Source organism: Triturus cristatus, chromosome 6 (assembly GCF_964204655.1).
Source record: "Triturus cristatus chromosome 6, aTriCri1.1, whole genome shotgun sequence".
Classification (NCBI taxonomy): Eukaryota; Metazoa; Chordata; class Amphibia; order Caudata; family Salamandridae; genus Triturus; species Triturus cristatus.
In genome coordinates, this window is record NC_140589.1 from 1523360752 (window position 1) to 1523380289 (window position 19538).

Genomic DNA, 19538 nt, shown 5'->3' on the forward strand with positions numbered 1-19538 from the left:
ATTTGCGAATGCAACAGTTCACTACAACAAAGTTCAATATGTTGTGTTTTTGGTTTGGCTTTGCTTAGTTCACAAGCATTGCCCTGTATTAATGTTACAATGGGAGTTTAGGGGCTCTGGCAAGCAGCAGCTGATGTGCCCTATACTGCATTTAATAACCCTTGTCCTGGATCATGCAATACACAAGCTCAACACATATAACTTGATTACATGGAATGTTCGGGGTCTAGGCTCAGTGCAGAAGCAGCATAGGGTGCATGCGCAATTGGTTAGGCGTAAGGCACAGATAGTTTTTTGCAGGAGTCCCCCTTGACGGAATCAGAAGCCGCAAAAATATGGAAGAAATGGAGGGGTCAGATATTCTCTACTAATTACTCGGCATTCGCCAGGGGCGTAACGATCTGGATCAGATATGCAGTCCTGTTTGAAGTACTAGCTAAGAAGATAGATGCATAGGGTAGATACATATTGTTACGTGGAACACTAGATGGTATACATGTTATATTGGGGAATATATATGCTCCAAATTTTGATCAGAACAAATTCTTTCTGGGACTAAACACAATATTGGCAGGCTGGAAGGCATACCCATGGATCGTAGGGGGTGATTGTAATGCGGTTATGAACATTGGATTTGACCGCACCCGCCCCTCCATGGAGCAGGGGCAGCCAAACAGGCAGAGGCCCTATGCAATTGGGTGGATGGATGGTCCTTATGTGATGTTTGGAGACTGAAGAATCCGTTGAACAAAGAATACTCTTTTTATTCCCCGGTACACCAATTACATACCAGAATAGATAGAATCATATGCTCCCGCTCCATAGCCGACCAGGTGACGCACACTACATATTTAGCAAAAACCTTCTCAGATCATAACCCTCTGGAGAGTTTCCTTAGCTGAGGTAGAATACCCACCCCGGTGCCTACATTGAAGCTTTTGCCCCAATTACTAGACGACACAGTATTTCGCAATACACTGTCAACTACACATACACATTATTTTTCTGAAAAGAGCAACACTGCGTCCTCAATCTTAGTTGAATGGGACGCACTCAAGGCAGTAATCAGGGGAACTGCAATCAGTGCCACAGTGGGAGCAAGGCAGGAGGTACATAAGAGCATGAAGAGAGTAGAGGATAATATGAAAGGGTTGGACCAAGAAGCTGCAAATGATCCCACCAAACAGGCTCAATTTCAAGAGGCACGTATATAACATGCGGAGCTAACAGAAACCCTTAGGATTATCGATTATAAGGCCTGTACTCAGATAAAACACTCTGAAGCAGGTAAATCAGGGACCCTGTTAGCAAAGATACTAAGAGAAAATCCACCGACCATTGTCATCAGTCAAATTACCATGCCCAGGGGTAACACGGTATATACGCAACACAATATTAATGACGCCTTCAGTACATATTATGAAACACTGTATAGCAAACCACCCGCACTGGACACCACCTTAATAGATACATTCCTAGCAAACTTACCGTACCTACAGGCCCCAGCAGACTTGGGAGACACTTTGGCAGGCCCCATCACCAGGGCGGAAATAACGGCTGTTATTATTGGGCTCCCGCGTAATAAAACATCGGGCTTGAACGGTTTACCGGTGGAATTCTATGCTGCTTACTCGGAGGTCTTACTTCCTCAGTTGGAAGAGCTATACAACAAGTCGCTTGAGATAGGCCACCTCCCCTGCACTACTGCACAAACATTGGTAGTATCACTACCAAACCAAGGGAGGGATATGACTGACATGTCGGGGTACTGCCCTTTATCGTTATTAGCGACAGAATACAAAATATTGAGTAAAGTTTTGGCAAACAGACTACATCCCTACTTAAATAGGCTATTACACATTGACCAATGTGGATTCATACCAGCATGCAGCAAGTCATTGAATATAAGGAGGCTGCATCATATAATGGCAACTAATCTAGAACAATACAAAAATGCTGGTTGTATCGCACTGGACTTACGGCAAGCATTTGATACACTGTCATGGGATTATATGTTCAAGGCTATCGGAAAATTTGGGTTGCCTCCCAACTATCTCCGATGGATATGGATAGGAGGCTCCGACGGCGAGGGTCAGTTCCGGTAAACACATTTCACAAGAATATAGGGTACACATGGACACACGACAGGGCTGCCCCCTGTCCCCACTATTGTTCGTTCTGGCACTAGAGCCGTTGGCACTTCGGCTAAGACAAGAGGCTGTTCATTGTGGGATACCAATAGGCACATCCACACATTTGATATCCGCTTATGTTGATTATATAATTATTTACGCGCAAGATCTCCTGGGAGGGCTAAACCCAATACCAGGAATTTTTGCATGTTTTGAACAGATATCCGGCTTAGCCATAAACAAATCAAAATCGAACGCCTTCTTCTTCCAAGATCATTCACGCCCTGAAAGGATCAACCTTGGTCTGCTTTCTCTACCGGTAGCGCGGCACACATTTAAATACCTGGGCATCCACATATACCCATATCACACAGACATGCTGGAAGGTAACCTCCATAGGGCTATTAGGGGAATACGCTCAAAGATAGAATTTTGGACTATGCTGCCTCTCTCGGCGATGGGCCGAGTGGCAGTGTTTAAGATGGTGGTACTCCCTCCTCTATTACTTCACCAATTTACCGTTTATAATAACTCCAATTATTTTTAACACACTAGACACTATACTATCGGATCTCATTTTGGGGACAGGCCATCGCAGAGTGAGCCTCCAGAAATTACAAATAGACACAAACAGAGGAGGCCTAGGAGTGCCGGATTTTTGAGCCTATTATTATGCGATCCAATTGCAGTGGTTGTCCTATTGGACGGCAGGTTGAAAGCTGCAAGAAATTGGATTTACTATACAAAACATTGAACAGGGACAGCTACTCACACTATTATTACCACAGTGTAACATCCTCTTGAAAGTACAACCTTTATTTCACACTGCATTGATGTGCTGGAGGAAAGCACTGAAATATACATCTGGCTGCGCCCCCGTACACAGGCTTCTTCCCATTGCTGGGGATCCCACTACTGAGCGGTAGACTAACGAAACACAAAAACAGAGCATGGTTCGATGCAGGTGTGTCGACGGTAGGGGTGCTCTTTAATGGAGAGATTCTAATGGACAACGAGAACTTTATAAGAGAAACCGGGGCACCAAGCACTCTGTATATGATCCACGCTGCAATACTGCACTATGTTAAGAAACACTGGTCCCCCCACCGGGAAGAACCCCAGATGCATGAACTAGTCAAATCTCTCTACTACATGGGGCAGGGACGTCACCTTATCAAATGACTATACTTGAGCATCTGGGCACACGTTAAAATGCCCCTTGACGCCCTCCGAGCTCAATGGGTGGCAGACGTGGGACGGGAAATATCAGACAGGGAATGGGCGGATATTCTGGAACACCCAAAGAACATATCACGAAATGCAAAGTTTAAGTTAATACAATGCATGGTCCTACATAGAGCTTATCTTGCACCACACCGTTTACAGCGGATGTATCCAAACATGACACATCAATGGCGTAGATGCAAATTGGCAGAGGTTGATTTAATTCATATGCTATGGGCATGCCCATGTCTAAGAGAGTTCTGGAGTGAGGTTAAACGAATACTAGGCGAGACTACACATCTTTAAATAGATGGCTCAGTACCGGATTGCCAGTTCGGCCTCTGTAAGCGAAAGTCGATACAAAAGGTCCAGCTTCGCTTCCTGGATCTGGCGCTTATACTTGCCAAGAGATCTATTTCCATGCGATGGAAATCAGCTAAAGGCGGCCCGCGGACACCGGAAAAACCTGATATCACTGGAATGGGATGTTATGTTAGAAGCCTTCAAAAACACTAACCCTGGCAATATGCCTGATACTCTGAACATGCAATAAGGTATTATGTAGTGGAGATACACACATCCTTAATATAGTGGACAGAGATGGGGAAGATGCACAAGATTGTGTAAAGAAATATGCAAACAGTAATGGGACGTAATGGAAATCATGCTGTGAATAAGAATGCCAGAGTTAGGAGGGAGAGGGGAGGGCTGGCGAACAGTTGTTACTAGTTAAAAGTTTGTTGTTATTGATAACTGCATACAACATACAATTGCATTGGGGACGAATACCTATGGCATTAATATGCAGCAGGGCATGTCAGGGATTATGACCATGTTACATGCAGTGTCAAATGGAATGGTATCAATTTACAAATGCTTAAACATGTTTTAATATAACAGATATGTGTGGGAATAAAAATAAAGTATGTTTTATGAAAAATATACTTGAGATGATGTGAAGAGATTTTGAAGATAACAGCACATAGAGCAGAGGTCTTCAAACTGGAGGTAAGACCCCCCCCCCCTCAACTTTCGGGGGCCTAATTTAATCTCAAGAGGGGCGCAAGGCACTGGCCAAGCAGAGCATTGTGCTGAAAATAGTGCTGTGTTTTTGGTGAACATTTCTGTAATGGGCTATCAGTATCATATTTTGTCATTCATATCCTGGTTGGGAGTATGTGTCAAATGGGATTAGGGGCTCTAAATAACCCTCAACCCCCCACCTTCCCCCAAACGCGACATTTCCTAGAAAAGATCTTACTATTTATATGTTTATACTTTAAGGACATCAGTATGACCATAGCATGTTGGCAATCATGTATTTGATTTAATTGTATGACGAATAACCGAACATAACTACAATGTTTGAATTGTTAAATATGTTCAGTCCTTTACATTTTCGAGTAAAATTGAGAGAAAATTGATTTAACACGGTGGAGGTTCCCAAAGATTTTTTCTTATAAGAGAGCTGAGCGTGGCATTACAAGGTTTGCCACCACAAACAATTTGCCACCATGTTCAAGGTGAAAGAACTTCATGAATTTATTACCTCATATGACTCGCTATTCCATAGTCAATTTGGCATTTCTGATGTAGACCTAACATGTGGAAATTAAGATTAGTAGGGCTTGAAAAGAGTCACCAAGATTTCTAGTCTTATGCAAAGGGTGGCTATACCATGGAACAGCAAGCCACTTTCCAAAATCACCCTTAAGACTAACAGAGATGGATAAGAGTATGTGCTATATCTTGCCATCCACTCAAAGCTTAGTAGCATTGTACATTGGAAGTTTAATGTCAGGATAAAAAAGTCCATGATTTGAAATTAAATATATTTTCATTAAAAAATGCACTTGTTCTTTAACAAATCATTGTTCAAGAGAGAAGCCTTGCCATGCGACCAAGGTAGCCACTTTTCTAGGGGATTCCTCTCGTCATTGCATGCTGTCTAAAACTGATTTTTAAACTGGAGCCTGTAACAGGTAGTACTTACCTGTGATAATGGAGCAATGCCACATGCCTCCATCGCAGTTCCTACTCCCGACACAAGCCAAACAAGAAATAATACTAAGAGAACATAGAGTTAGTGTTACGAGAATTAAGACAAGAGGAAATGAGAAAGAAATACTAAAGAAAGGAAGGCAGAGACAAGGCATTAAAGTTAACACTGAAGATGCACTGTGATTCCCTCAATAGGAAAGACACCAAACCAACTACCAGGACGCCAACACAGGACCGGACAGTGCTGAGGGAATGAATAATAAAGAAAGAAAGGCAGGGGAAAGGTAAAAAAGAGTACGCTGAAGATGGAATGAGATTCCCTCAATAGGGAATACACCAAAAAGGACATTAACACAGGGCCAAACAGTGCTGAGGGAATGACATTGTAATTGAAGTCCACAATGCTGACCCATTTGGAACCTAGGAAAACCAAGTGCTCTCTGCAGAGAGGAAACCAACAACCTAACGAAAAGGCTGGACATTTCATTCCAACCTCAAAGAGCCTCAGACAGCCAGTGGGAGATACAAATGAAGACAAAGTTACCGAGTGAGAAATTATATGCTTAGCTCAACCACTGATGTTCAAGCCATTGTAGGCAAATAAATAAATCAGGATGCTTTTTTCGACAATGTAGTCAGGCTGGGAGATCCCTGTTCCACTTTATGATGCTCAAGAGGAACTCCTGTAGTTGCTGCATCGGACAGCAGGTCTGTGGAACAGACGACTCCAAAACAGATCATCTTGGTGAAGAACACTAGGGCCACCTCAAAATCTGAGTTTGCCATCTTAAAAAAACAGGCAGTACCACCGTAATGTCTGCATTAATCTAGATGGTCATTTTGGGTTAATTTCTTTTTTAGGTGTATATAAAATGATGACTGATAACAAGTCATTAGATAAACCCCAAGAAACGTGAACACATCAATAAATCCCCTCTCTACCCTTCCTGTCGTGCCACAGCTTCCCCCTGCCATGGTACACAAAAAGTGTGTTGGACTTTCTATGGATCATATTCTTATAAGAGCAGGATTTCCGCCTCTTGCCCACCACTGCCCACCCTCTGGTTTCATCTGAGTATGTCTTACAATAGTGGAAAATGTCACTCTGTGTGCTTCCTTACCATTTAAAGTGAGGCTGGTCACAGGGAATTATTTCAATACACTCAGGAAACGAGGACATAACAGCTCCCTATAGTCAAAGGCCAGCTGAGTAGTTCCTAAATCCTGTGGAGCCATTCTAAGTGAGTAACAACTGAAATATTTCCTTAAATCACCACATTCAATCAATCAGTCAATCAAGCATACATTTATATAGCGCGTCAGGTCACCAGTGAGGATCTCAAGGTGCTGGAAAAGCTGGCTGCTGCATGATGTTTTTTTTCATTCGAACATCCAGGTCTTGAGTTCTTTCCTTAATTACTGGATTGATAATAAGGTCCTGAGGTGAAGGGGAAGGTTGTGCCATGCCTTGGCCGTCATGTGTGAGAAGGAACGCCCTCTGCTGTTAGTTTGACGGATCCGGGGCGTGTCTGTGAGGAAGAGAGAAGCTGATCATAGGTATCTTGTAGGTTTGTGGAAGGTCAGACGTTTGTTGATGTATGCAGGTTCTTCATTGTGCAGGGATTTGTATGCGTGGGTCAGCATATTGAACTGGTACTTCTTCATGATCGGGAGCCAATGTAGCTTTTTGAGGTAAGGTTTGATACGAGTCCTCCTGGGGAGGTCAAGGATGAGTCTTGTTGCCTAGTTTTGTATTGTCTGTAGTCTCTTCAAGAGGCGAGCAGTGATTCCTATGTAGACTGCTGGTGACAGTCCTTCTGGTGGTGACTGAAAGCCACTTTAAGATCTCGCGGAGCATGTTTAGGGTGTGGGAGTAGGTGGATGAGACTGCGTTGACCTGTTTCTTCATAGTCAGCTTGCTGTCTAGGATGATGCCGAGGTTGCGCCCGTGGTCTTTTGAAGCGGGGTGGGCTTAGTTACACAGGCCACCATTCATCATTCCATGGCGAGGTGTTGTTCCCAAAGATGAGAACTTCTGTCTTGTCCGTGTTGAGTTTAAAACAGTTGTCCTTCATCCAGTCAGTGACATTCCTCAAACATCTGTGAAAGTTGGCTCTGGTGGTGGAGGGGTCTTCTGACAGTGAGAGGATGAGCTGAGTGTCATCAGTGTAGGAGATGATGTTGAGTCGTGTGGTATGATGGTGCTGGCCAGGGGGGTCTTGTAGGTGTTGAAGAGGGTGGGACTGAGGTATGATCTTTGGGGGATGCTGCAGATGATCTTCTTTGGCTCTGAAGTGAATGGCGGGAGTCGCATTCTCTGAGTTCTTCCGGTGAGATATGAGGGAATCCATTTGAGGGCATCTCCCTGGATTCCAATGTGGTGGAGTCTGTTGATCAGGATGTGCTGGTAGATGGTGTCAAAGGTGGCTGATAGGTCCAGGAGGATGATGGCTGTAGTTTTGCTGCAGTTCAGGAGGGCTCTGGTGTCATCGGTGGTTGCGATCAGGGCTGTCTCGGCCTGTGGTTGGCTCCAAAACCAGATTGGTAGGGGTCCAGGAGGTTGTTGTGTTCCAGGTGTTTAGTAAGTTGCTAGTTGCTAGCTTTCTCAAGGACTTTTTCTGGAAAGGAGAGCAGAGATGGGCTGGTGGTTCTGCTGGATTGGTGGTCGGCTTTTTATGGAGGGGCCTCACTTTAGCGTGTTTCCAGTCCTTTGGGCAGGTGGCTGACGTGATGGAGATGTTCAGGACTTTTCTTAACTCATGGACAATTGTCCTGCTTCAGAGGTTAGTGACATGGTGGGAACAGGGGTGCTTGGGTCCTCATGAGTGTACTGAGATCATGGTAAGAGAAAGGGTTCCCTTAAGGCACAAATAAAAACAGGTATAAAATAATGTACCTTATGACTTAACAAATACATACAACAAAATATGGAAAAGTTAAAAGTTCATTTATTTGAATATATTAAAAAACAGTCATTAGGGATAACTAGACTAAATCCCTGAACTAAAACAAGATAACATTGAGACAATATATATAATTGCGACCTGCACAATTACAAGCAGACAGAACAGTTACAACACACATTTGTTGGATACAGGTTTGTATATTCTTTCTTCGCTCTAATGACACCAGAGTAGTATCACTACCAAATCAGCGTATCTATTATGGTGTTGGAGACTTGAATTATACGCTTTAGGTTGCGTCAACGCGTTTCGGTGATAACTCCTTCTTATAATCACCTTTATCAAGACATAAAATTTGTCTGCCAGAACCAGAGGGTATGTAAAATCGCCCCTGGAATAATACTGACGATCCTTTATAGGGATCACTTCACCTTTCCTAATTGGAGCGTGGGCTTCTGTAGTCGCCTTATACAATGCTGCTGGTAGAAGTATATTTCTGTTTCTGTTCTGAATAAATGCGATCTTTTGTTGTCCCCCTGAACATGGAAGACCAAGGGAAATTGGTTGTGTTGTAGACCATAAGTGTTATATGCAATCAGGCCAAAATTGCCATGTATAAATATAAATATCACAAATTCTCCACTTCTGATGGGTTATGTTACAGGAGGTTGTGGTTATAATTCTCTTTTAGGCTTCACAAAGATAACCTATGATATATGGCCAAATATAATGAGAGTCTACCTAGTTAGTAGATAAGGGTTCTGCTCTCTATAAGGGTCCGAGTCGTGTGTACTGAGATCATGATAGGGATTGTCGATTCAATGGTGAGAAGGTCCTAGTGGGTGAGCTGATGTTCAGTGTTAGTGTTCGTGAGTGTGAGCAGGTTGATACTGTCGGCGGCGGAGGGAGGGGTTGCTATTGCTGGCAACCGGGCAAGTGGAATTTGTTTACATTTCAATGAGTGCAGTGGAAAATTAGCTTGATCAGACATTCCCATCAAGATTATCTTTTTACTGCGAGCACAGCAAAAACATATACTTTATCCATATAGTCTAGTGTCTCCTCCTTCCAAGTGAGCCATCATTTTCTGGAATCTCCAGAATACATTGGCATGGGTATCCTGTACTCCACTCTGCAGTCTTGTCAACATTTGTGGGAAATAAGTCTGTCCCATAATTGCATTTTAGAGTGGATAAATACCAGCAGAACATAATGTTATATGAGGATTTTTTCCCCATTGCTGATGTGGCTGAAATATGAGTCCTAATCCATATGTCCTATATCGCTTCCTTGCTTAATTCTTTCTCCTTGTCACATTCTAACCACATCGGGGCCACTGATTCCACCCATTTCCCTCTCTCCAATCCTCCACAATAAGCCTCTTGTTGTGTGAAAGCACTTTGTAAATGTCTGAAATCAGTCAGGGAATCTGATATTTAGATATGATTCATTTTCCAAAGAGTGCTAATGGCCTTCTTGTACCTTTTTCTTAAATTATCATGCATGACACTCAGTAGTGAATTTGACGGATTCTTTCAAGGAGCTTGTATTCTGCCTTAAGCTGCACAAAAGTATCAATGACCCCTGTGAAAAAAATTGGGTTATTAGTTGAGAGAGGGCTGAGTACCGGCCTCAAATAATAATCACAATATTTGTTAGGCTGAACCACAAAAGTCACTAAATAAACCTGAGCTTAACCCTCTGGTAGCTTGGCACAAAAGTTGTCAGGCTTAATTTAGAGGCAATGTGGAAAGTATTTATGTGGCATTCAAATGGTAATACCGTGAAACCACAACACAAGAAGAATATCAAACCAATGTAGATAATATTTTAAGAAGTATAATGACAACAAAATTAAAAAAATTACATCAGTAGAATCGGAGATGAGTTTTTAAATTTTTAGGCAAAAATAACACCAAAAGGAGCAAAGCACCAACTGTGGATATCTGTTCATGCCGGACTTGGACAAAGTCACAAGTTCAGGCCAACCACGATGTAGTGCGTATCGGATACAGGACCAGGTTCGTCCCACAAGAAGTTTTACCTTCTTACTTTAGTGCAGAAGATGAGCGGTGCTGCGGTGCGAGGCTCTGAGCCTCTCGGTGTCAGGTCTGGTGTAGCCGTTGATCACTAGTTGTGTGGTGCTGCAATGCAAGGCTCTGCATTGCTGTGCGGCGGAACCAGTGAAGCTGTCGATCGAGAGATGCATGGTGCTGCAATGCAAGGCTCTGCATCACTGTGCATCACTCTGCATCAGATCCGGTGAATCCGTCGATCGGGTGACCCTGGACACTGGTAGAAAGGCACCTTTGGTTTAGTTAGGAAATGTCAATTATAATGTTAATTATAAAAATAGTTATTTAAAATCTGACTCTACCATTAGGCTGGATTTTAAGTTCCTATTACAATGCGTCATTGAATGTTTTTTTAGCTAGTCCCAAACTGAAGTTATGCATTGCAAGGAGTTACAATGTAACCCAGTGCTTTCCTATGGGAGAGACAGCCTTGCCACTGTGAAAAACAACTTTGTGGGTTTTGCACTATAAGTAAACTTTAAATATACATGTCCTACATATTAAAAACCATGCACCCTGCCCTAGAAGTCTTTAGGATCCACCTTAGGGGTCACATACAGGCATTAAAAAGAAGGTCTAGGCCTGGCTAAAGATTTATTATTCCAGCCCGAAATGTCAGTCTTAATTGGTACTACTACAGGCAGCAATGGCAGGCCTGAGACAAGTTCTTCAGTGCAACTTTAGTGGGTGGCACTGCTGGCATTTAATTGACAGGCTTTTGGAACAGTTACCATATACTAGGGACTTATAAGTAAATTACATATACCAATGAGGGGTATACCAGTTTTAGCATTAACACTTGACAATTGGATAGCAAGGGTAAAGTGCACAGAGACCTAAGCCAATAAAAACGGGCTCAGTCAAAGAAGACGGGTATCTGGGTAAATACCATGCAAAAGATGGTCATTTCCAAGTACCCCATTATGACACACTTCACCAATTTTAATACATCCTTTTATATTCAGACGGAAAAACGCCTGCCTAATAGACCGGGAGGTGGGGGGCAGGGGTTAATCCTCCATTTGATCCTACCAATGTAAAGAAGGAAGTAATTTCATTAGGGATCTGAACACCACCACCTTTTCCTAAACCGCAAGGTCCCTGCAATCGCATAAGAGCACTGATCAAGCAGTGGCCTAACCTTGAATAAGGGCTTTGTGGCACTGAATATTTAGTGTAATTTTATCTCCATGAAGGTCTTTCTATATATCCCCTAACCCAGGGAATTCAACTATTACCTCCAATGGAGTGAGAGGGCCTCCATCCTCTCTGATCTGTAATTAAACCTATATCTCTCTAAATCCATCACTAAATTAAGGTTCCCTCCTATAATCACCTCCCATTATTGAATCTGCTGCCTTCCTCTACTGTATTCCAGTGGAAGCATTCCTAGCCTGTATTAGGTGGGAAACAACCTTTACATCACGGTGATTCATTACAACGCGGTTGTTACAATAACAGCGTTGTTACCACGCAATGCCATAACTACACAAGTCATTACATCGACTTGCAGTAGATGGCGCGCTAACATAAGGAATAGTATAGTTTACTATTCCAACACCTTCCCTGCTGTTGCGTAGGCTGGAGTTGGAGTAATAAATTATACATTCCTAATGTTAGCGTGCCATCTACTACAAGTCGATGTAATGACTTGCATAGTAATGGCATTGCGTGGTAACAAAGCGGTCGTTGTAATGACCGCTTTGTGAAGGCACGCGATGCAATGACTTGCGGAGTAGCGAGTCATATTCGTATTAGGCATATAAATCATAGCTCTGAAGTTTATCTTCACCATCAATGTTGATCATTTCTCCCCCTTCCTGGGCTCCTTTTTCATCAGTCCGTAGGAAAAGTATTGTCGAAATGATTTGGAGTGCAATCTGCTGGCTGAAGTCGTTCCTAAATAAATTAATCTCCTGAGGCATCAGGAAGTCACCCCAGATCCCTTAGCTGTTTCAGTCTAGCAACTCGTTTCACCGGAGTGTTTGAGGATAGTCTTACATTCAGTGTAACTATCCTCAAACTGGAACCCTTTCAATAGGAAGTCCAAGTATGTACCATCCATTGAAGTCTTCCTCCTCTCTCTCTACCAGTTCTACTCTTTTCTGAATCCTAGGACCATGGCACTTCTTTTGCTCCCATTTCCTCCTCTCACTTTCCATTCTCCAAGTTTCAAAGCAAACATTGAGTGAAAAACTAAGAAATTGCAGTCCAACACTCTGCCTCCAACATAAGAACAGTTGATTGACCTCCTAGGTCATTGGCTTCCTAGTTCTTTGACCTCCTAATTACAAGTGGACAGCCTGTCCTTGAGACCTCATTCTCTCAATGAAACTGCAGACACGAAGAATCTCTAATTTAATGAGCATCAACTAACTGACACCAAGTGTGAGATATAGCATTGGATAAGAAATCTTCTTTCTATTTGTCTCTCCTTGTGTTAAACTTCTTCAGATGCTATTGCCCCCATTATAGCTTGATGAGTCAGTTGCTTGTCCCTCCGCATTGTTTCAGTGATTGCCAATGGGGACAAACCTTACTTTGCTCGAGCTGTTGGACTAATGGGTTCTGTTGTAATTATTGGCTTCCTCACCAAGGCCCAAGATCTGTTTTTTTCTCTCAGTGGCTAGATCTCAATCTACCCGGCTTTCCATTTTAAGGTAAGTGAAAATGGGTGACCCCATTGTTATCTGACATTGTGTTTCCTCAAGTCAATCAGAATGCTCTTCTTTTATGCAGCCTGATGGCAAAAAACTCTTGGTTCGGCTAAGTTTCTGGCCCTTGGAAAATTATGTTTTCTTTTGTGAGATTTTATTCCTGACAAACTCCTTATCTTCAATGACGAGGACCCTTGACAGTATATCGTACCGGGTACTCTTGAAGGTTGAGAAGGGGTTTACTAAATGTGTCCGATCAAGCCTGATGGGATGGTGGTTGTTCTTCTGACTGTTTATCTCTCGTGTATTCCAGGACATGAACTCTGTCACCCAACTCTGCAACCCCCATCCTCCCCCAGAGCTCCCACATGACTGATTTGAGATCCGTATGGGTCAAGCCAACTTTGGATTTAGTTTCTTGTAGGAGGTTGTTTAGCTATGCTTGCATGCCCTGGGACTCATGTGGCTTTGCTGACTCATGTCTCGAAAGGCAAACATCATTCCAGCCTCCATGTATTTGCCACCCTTCTTTCTTGCAGATTGAGTGCACATGTCCTTTACTGAGGATTCTTTTTAACATTTGCCTCCTAGCATGCTTGTGTGACTTTTTAACAATTGTAGGGGCTAATGCTCTGCTGAACTACTCAACAGTAATGTGCCAAATCTGTTGTTCTCCTGTCATGCACTTCCATTGCAGGTCTTCACTCACACTGGGTGTAGTCAGCACCATGGCCAAGTGGCTCATCTCATGTAATCTAAGATTAAAGGGGCTCTTTAGGTATGGTTCCCCAGTGGTCTGCCTAGGGTTGCGGCATGTCAGAGGCTTTTATTAGAGGAATTTCAGCCTCAACCAATGTGTGCCTTCTTCCGGCTACTGTGGATGGAAACATATTTACCCCTCAAGAGCATCACTAGCAGCTCATGGACCTGCAGGTCAAAGTAACTTATAGGTATCCTTCTGCTTGTGTCTCCAATGTCAGCCATCTGCCTGCGCTTGCTACATGGTTGGCCTTTTAAAGCTCTTCTCAGTCTTTCTGTGATGCTTTACTTCAGTGAGCTGTACTCAGGCAATCCGTGTTGGGCCCATCTCTTGCCCCTTTCAATGTTTTTTAGTCATGCAACAATGCTTCAGAACAGAAGGTATGTTGTCCATTGCATGCTCCTCTCCTACATAGGCTCTTATCATGGCATAGTGTGACAGTGGAGTTTGCTGTAGCACCTAGTTATGACCAAGTCACAGCCCAGGCCTTCTGTTTTGCCACCTTCCGACATCCTCTAACCCAGTTGGGACATTTTGATGTCAAATGTGTCACGGCCTACTCATGAAATTGCACGGTTACCCCTAAGTTTGGCCTCAACTTGTTTGGCCTAATGTATATATTTCTTGGACAGCTTCATTCAGTGAGTCAGCACAGGAGGCTCACATCTTCTCCTTGCCTGCATCTCTCCCACTGCAGGATGGCAGACACACCAGTCAGATGGAGGGGGTAGGAGACTCCCCCAAGCACTTAAGGCCTCGCAGCCTTGGGGTCAGCCTTCCGACATGGTTAATTCACCACCACTCCTCTGGGAAGCTGCTCACCAGTGCAAAGGCTTGTCTGTTGTAATCATACACTTATCTCCTTGACAAACAGACTGATCGGTGAGCAACATCTAATTTCTTCCATGTGCCACTGCACCAGATGGAAGACAACACTGGCAGACAGAAAGGTGAGTGTGGAGCACTCTGTCTGTCCTTTGATGTGCGCAGGACACACCTTCTCATCATGTTGTTTGTCTTGCAGGCTGGGACCTGCAGAGTGTCCAGAGCAGAGAGGCCATTTGTCATCATTTCATTTCTGTGTTATTTTTAATAAAGTTAGATTTCTTGCTTCGGAAGTGGATGTGTGCTGCTCATTTCTGTTTCGACACATGCATGTCACCAGTTGTGATTGTGCGACGGCAGACTGATTATTTTGGACATGTTTGGATGTAGCTGATGTGTCATGTCTTTGGTCGGGGGGTGCCAGGGAGGGGTGGTCCGGGGTGTGTTGTTGGTGTGTGTTGTGGCCCTCTTGGGTGTCCGGGCCGCATGATGAGTGGCTCTATGGCATCTGTTGCCCTTCCGATGTGGCCCTGGGCTGGTCTCCCTTTTGTGGTGCAGGCTGCTGTCCGACTTTACACCAGGTCAGAGCAGGTGTAGATTTCCTTGTGCTAACGCGCCTTATCACCGGATTTGTGTTCTTATCGCAGATCTGTCTGGTTGTTGTGAATGTTGAGGAGTGATGTTGTCACGGCTTTTGGCACGGGAACGCCCACTCTGCATCTCATTAGCGATAGTTGTGGGGGTCCTCTGTGGCGATGTTTTTTGCGCCTTCTATCGCGGGTAAACTGGTGCTGTGGGCTGTTAGCACCAGCTTGTGAATGGGGTGGTACATTTATCACGACATTGGCTGCGATAAAGTGCCGTTAATTCAGCAATAGCTCCTTGTGAATATGGCCTTAAGAACAAGAGGATTTACTATTCCATAATATGCACAGGACTACAAGGAAATACTTTTAATTGTATTACTATGAAATTATTTTTGACTGCTAATTGCAATTTAAACTTTTTGCTTATTATCACAAAGTGACCTCCACCTTTTTGTGACATATAAATGTCTCACGTTTGTAATTTTATTTTATAACGGTTTCTTCTGTGATCGCAATTTTCACACATACTTGAAAGTATCTATTGTTATAATGTTAGTTAGCCCTTTCTGAAGATGATTTACTTCCTATTTTGTGAGTGTACTCCGTTGGGCAGACAACAAGAAAAGTTAAAATAGGATGGGTTAGGGAATATTTACAAAATGTACACACAAAGAACAATACACAAACTCAGATAGGCGATTTTTTTGTAGTACAAAAAAACATGATAAATAAAATAAACCATATTGTTTTAAAATGATAGCATTAGCATATTAGATACGAAGAGCACAACTTTGGAATTCTATTTCCAGGTACATATACAGCATGATGAATGGCCTTTCAGACAGGGAAGTTTACACTCGTTTTCACAGGAGAGGAATCAAAACATTTTCCTGTGCATTTTTCGAGGCATGTGTGAGTATTTTCTGCCCCCCACTTTTGTGTTGGGATGGCTGTACCAATTTTAGCAGAGAGGGCTGGTAGGCCTTGCCTGTAAGCTGCACCTGGGTGAGAATGGCCAGACAACAATGGGGACCCAGGGGCCCTGTCCATACTAATCTGGAACAAGGCTTTCCCTTTTTCTTGTAGTCTGTGCATATTGAATGACAGAGGGGGGCATCTGTGAAACCGCACTGGACCTCCAGGAGCTCTGACTGAGCTCGACGAGTCAGATGGGATGCATTGGGACTTCCAGAGCAGACCGACCACCTAGATGCACCATTGGAACTCATTGCATCTGACCTGATCTCCGGGGTTCGGAGCGGCCAGATGTTTGGACCTGAAGGACGTCCATCTGGTTGCCCTGTGACTTCTGAAAAAGGATTCCACTTGCCCCTTAAGAGGACAGGTACTTTGAGGCCCAGGTTTTTGGAGCCCGAGCTGGGTATCAGGCAAGGGGTTATGGTGATCTCACAGAGCACTGACCTGGGGCCAGCTCAAAGCTTCTGAACCCAGACAAGCCAGGGAGACCTCCCCAGTCCTGCAAGACCTCATCCCATTCACTTTGCGACACAGTAGGCTGGATAAGGGAGCTAAGGGCCGGGGGCGTCCAACCCAGGGCCAGCTGGAGCTCTGACATGGGGTCCGGTCAGAGCTTCTTATCCTGGGCAAGCCGGAGGGGCCTCTACAGGCCTACAAGTCCCGTCTGGGGCACTTTGACATATGGCTGTCCAGGGAACAGAGCCCACGTCCAGTGGCTTCCACCCCAGGGCCCCCTAGAGACCATCCCAGGCCTGGGTCCCTATCAGAGCTTCTTTACCCAGGCGAGCAGAGAATCCTCCCTGGGTCTGTGGGACCCCGTCCTGGGCACTTTGAGGGAGCCAAAGAAGGAAGCCCATGGCCTGGGGCTTCCATTTCAGGGCCTGTCAGGACTCTATGCCAGGACCTCGTCAGTGTCTCTAAACCCGTACAAGCAGGGGAGACCTCCTTCGGCCTGCGGGACCCCATCCAAGGCACTTTGTAACATGGCAGGCCAGAGAAGGGAGCCCAGGGACAGGTGCTTCCATCCCCAGGCTATTTGGAAATCTGGCGTGGGGCCCAGTCTTGGCTTCTTATCTCGGGCAAGCAGGGAAGGCCTCCAGGGACCTGTGGGTCCACGTCCCGGGCTCCAAGTGACACAATGGACCATGGAACTGAGCCCAGGGCTGGGGGCTTCCTCCCCTGGACCAGTCGGAACTCTAACTCGGGGGTTAGTTAAAGCTTCCCATCTCTGTCAAACAGGGGAGGTCTCCCCAGGCCTGTGGGTTCCCTTACTGGACACTTTGCGAGATGGGGCATGTCCCTGGGGTTCTCACCTTGGTCCTGCCAGAGCACTACCCAATACGTACACACAAAGTGACAGGGTGGTCATTCAAGAGGAATGTCCAGCCTCCTGGAGCCCTGACTGCGATTCAAGGTTCAAATGAGCCCTCATTGGGGCTTCAAGGGCAGCTAGGAATTCTGAACACTAAGTAACATGAAGGAAATTACATGTTTTCTTGACTTATTTTAGGTACAAAACCTCACCAGTGACGTTGGCATGGTAAATTTTGCACCACTCATGTAGGTGTGGCAAAGGACCCCTAATTTGAATTCCCACCAGCATAGTTGAATTTTAAAGGAAAGCAAAAGAAAATAGTCAATAAATTGTGCTTTTTTTCCTCCTCCTTTCAAGCTGTGGCTGGTGTTGCACAAGATGATGAGTGTCGCTGCTACACACAGATTGTGGTAAATCACTCAGAAAAATTAACATTCTATCTAGAGTACTTGCAGGCAAGGACCCATCCCACTAGTTTCTCCACTGAGGCCACAACCCATCCTTGGGCCATAGTGGAGAGAAGAGGACAGCAAGGCTCTTCCCACTGACTGCTCTTGTCACTGCTCTGAAGCCGAGATCCGGACACTTTCCCATTCTTTTCCCCCATTGCTCCTTGCTGTCCTATCTCCGAAGTGGTTATGAGTCAGCTCTGGAGGTCGTTTCGCTGTACGTGTTGCTTCTCCTGCGATCTGTCTTTGGTATTTTCATCTTGTTCCAAACCCACCCCACTTGTATTTCATCCTCCTTAATTTTCGGGCCTTGGCTCCTCTCTCTGCCACCTACATGTAGGTTGCTGGAGATATCTTTCTGTCTGACATCCTCCATCTTCCATGCTCTGGACTGCCTGCCTGCATGCATCTTCTACTGCTAACGTCTGAGGAAAAAATGGAAAAGTGTTTGATGGGCCTAAACTAGATTGTGATAGGTAAGGAGGCCAAGAGTGGACTACGCTAACAGCATAGGCTTCTAGGAGAAATTTGTCACATCATTATTTGTAGATTGGAGAGACTGCTGCTAAGCAGACATATAGGTCTGATAGGAGTTATAATTGTTGAGTTACATACATCCTGCATTATCCTGAAAATGTAGATTCTGTTTGTTTTAATAGAATGCCTAGCTGATATTTCCCACAACGCCCGTTGGCATATACGATGGACTGTGAAATGTTCTGATGTGGTGAATTGGGCTTATGAGTTGCACAAAGGATTGGGTTGAGTTAGTGTCATGTTGGGGCTCTACAGTGTGTGATGTCACATGAGAAAGAGTATTATCACTGGAGAGAAGAACTTCTCCAATCAATCATCTTGTCGGAGAAGTGAAAATAATGCTTTTTTCTCCCAAAGAAGCCCCTGAATTAATGGAGTCTGCGGAGTGGCTGAACACATTATAGGCACCCACCCCGCAGATCTCTACTGGATGTGTGTGCTATAATTCAGCCCTCAATTATATTGTGGCTAACTACTGGTTCATGTGGAGGGAAGGGGTGAGCGGCCTTCGTGCGTCCACCTCACCAAAGCCATTGGATTTTGGCGGCTTCTACAGAGCTAAGTAATGTGTGACTCTGCAAACTAAACATGCTTTGGCACGTGTTCCCTTAAATAATTCATATTACACATTATGGAACTGAAAAATATACAAAGGCTGCACTGGGTGTGGTCTAAATCAAATAAAGACCACAGAGGAGTGCAGATAATCCCAAAATGACATAACGAGGGCGATGGGCCTACCTTCTAAAATGGCGGTGTCAATGTAACAGACAATGAAGCATGGTCTAGAATGGCTACAACCAATGGTGCACGAGGACCATAGACATATTGCTAAAGGGGGCATGGTAAAGGAAGACAAATCTTCACTCAGGGGTGGGGCTTAGTCGAGATGGGGGTGTAGTCACCTGCCATTTTGAAAGCTCGTAGATTGTGTTGATTTCTCTAGTCCCACACATCAGAATTTACTTCTGAGCCTTGGAGTTTCCTTGGCTGGATTTCTGCATATATCCTGTTTATTAGCAGTATGTAAAATATGTTACGTGTACTCATGATTCAAAATGTTCATTTTCAGTTGAGACAAAACAAATCTGAGAT

The 19538-nt window shown here is 44.3% G+C and overlaps 1 protein-coding gene across 1 annotated transcript in view; it reads left to right on the forward strand.

Annotated features, from left to right (window-relative positions):
- LOC146821625 (D-beta-hydroxybutyrate dehydrogenase, mitochondrial-like) overlaps positions 1 to 19538 on the forward strand; it is a 223366-nt gene that overhangs the window by 198233 nt on the left and 5595 nt on the right. The gene's annotated exons all lie outside the window — the stretch shown is intronic.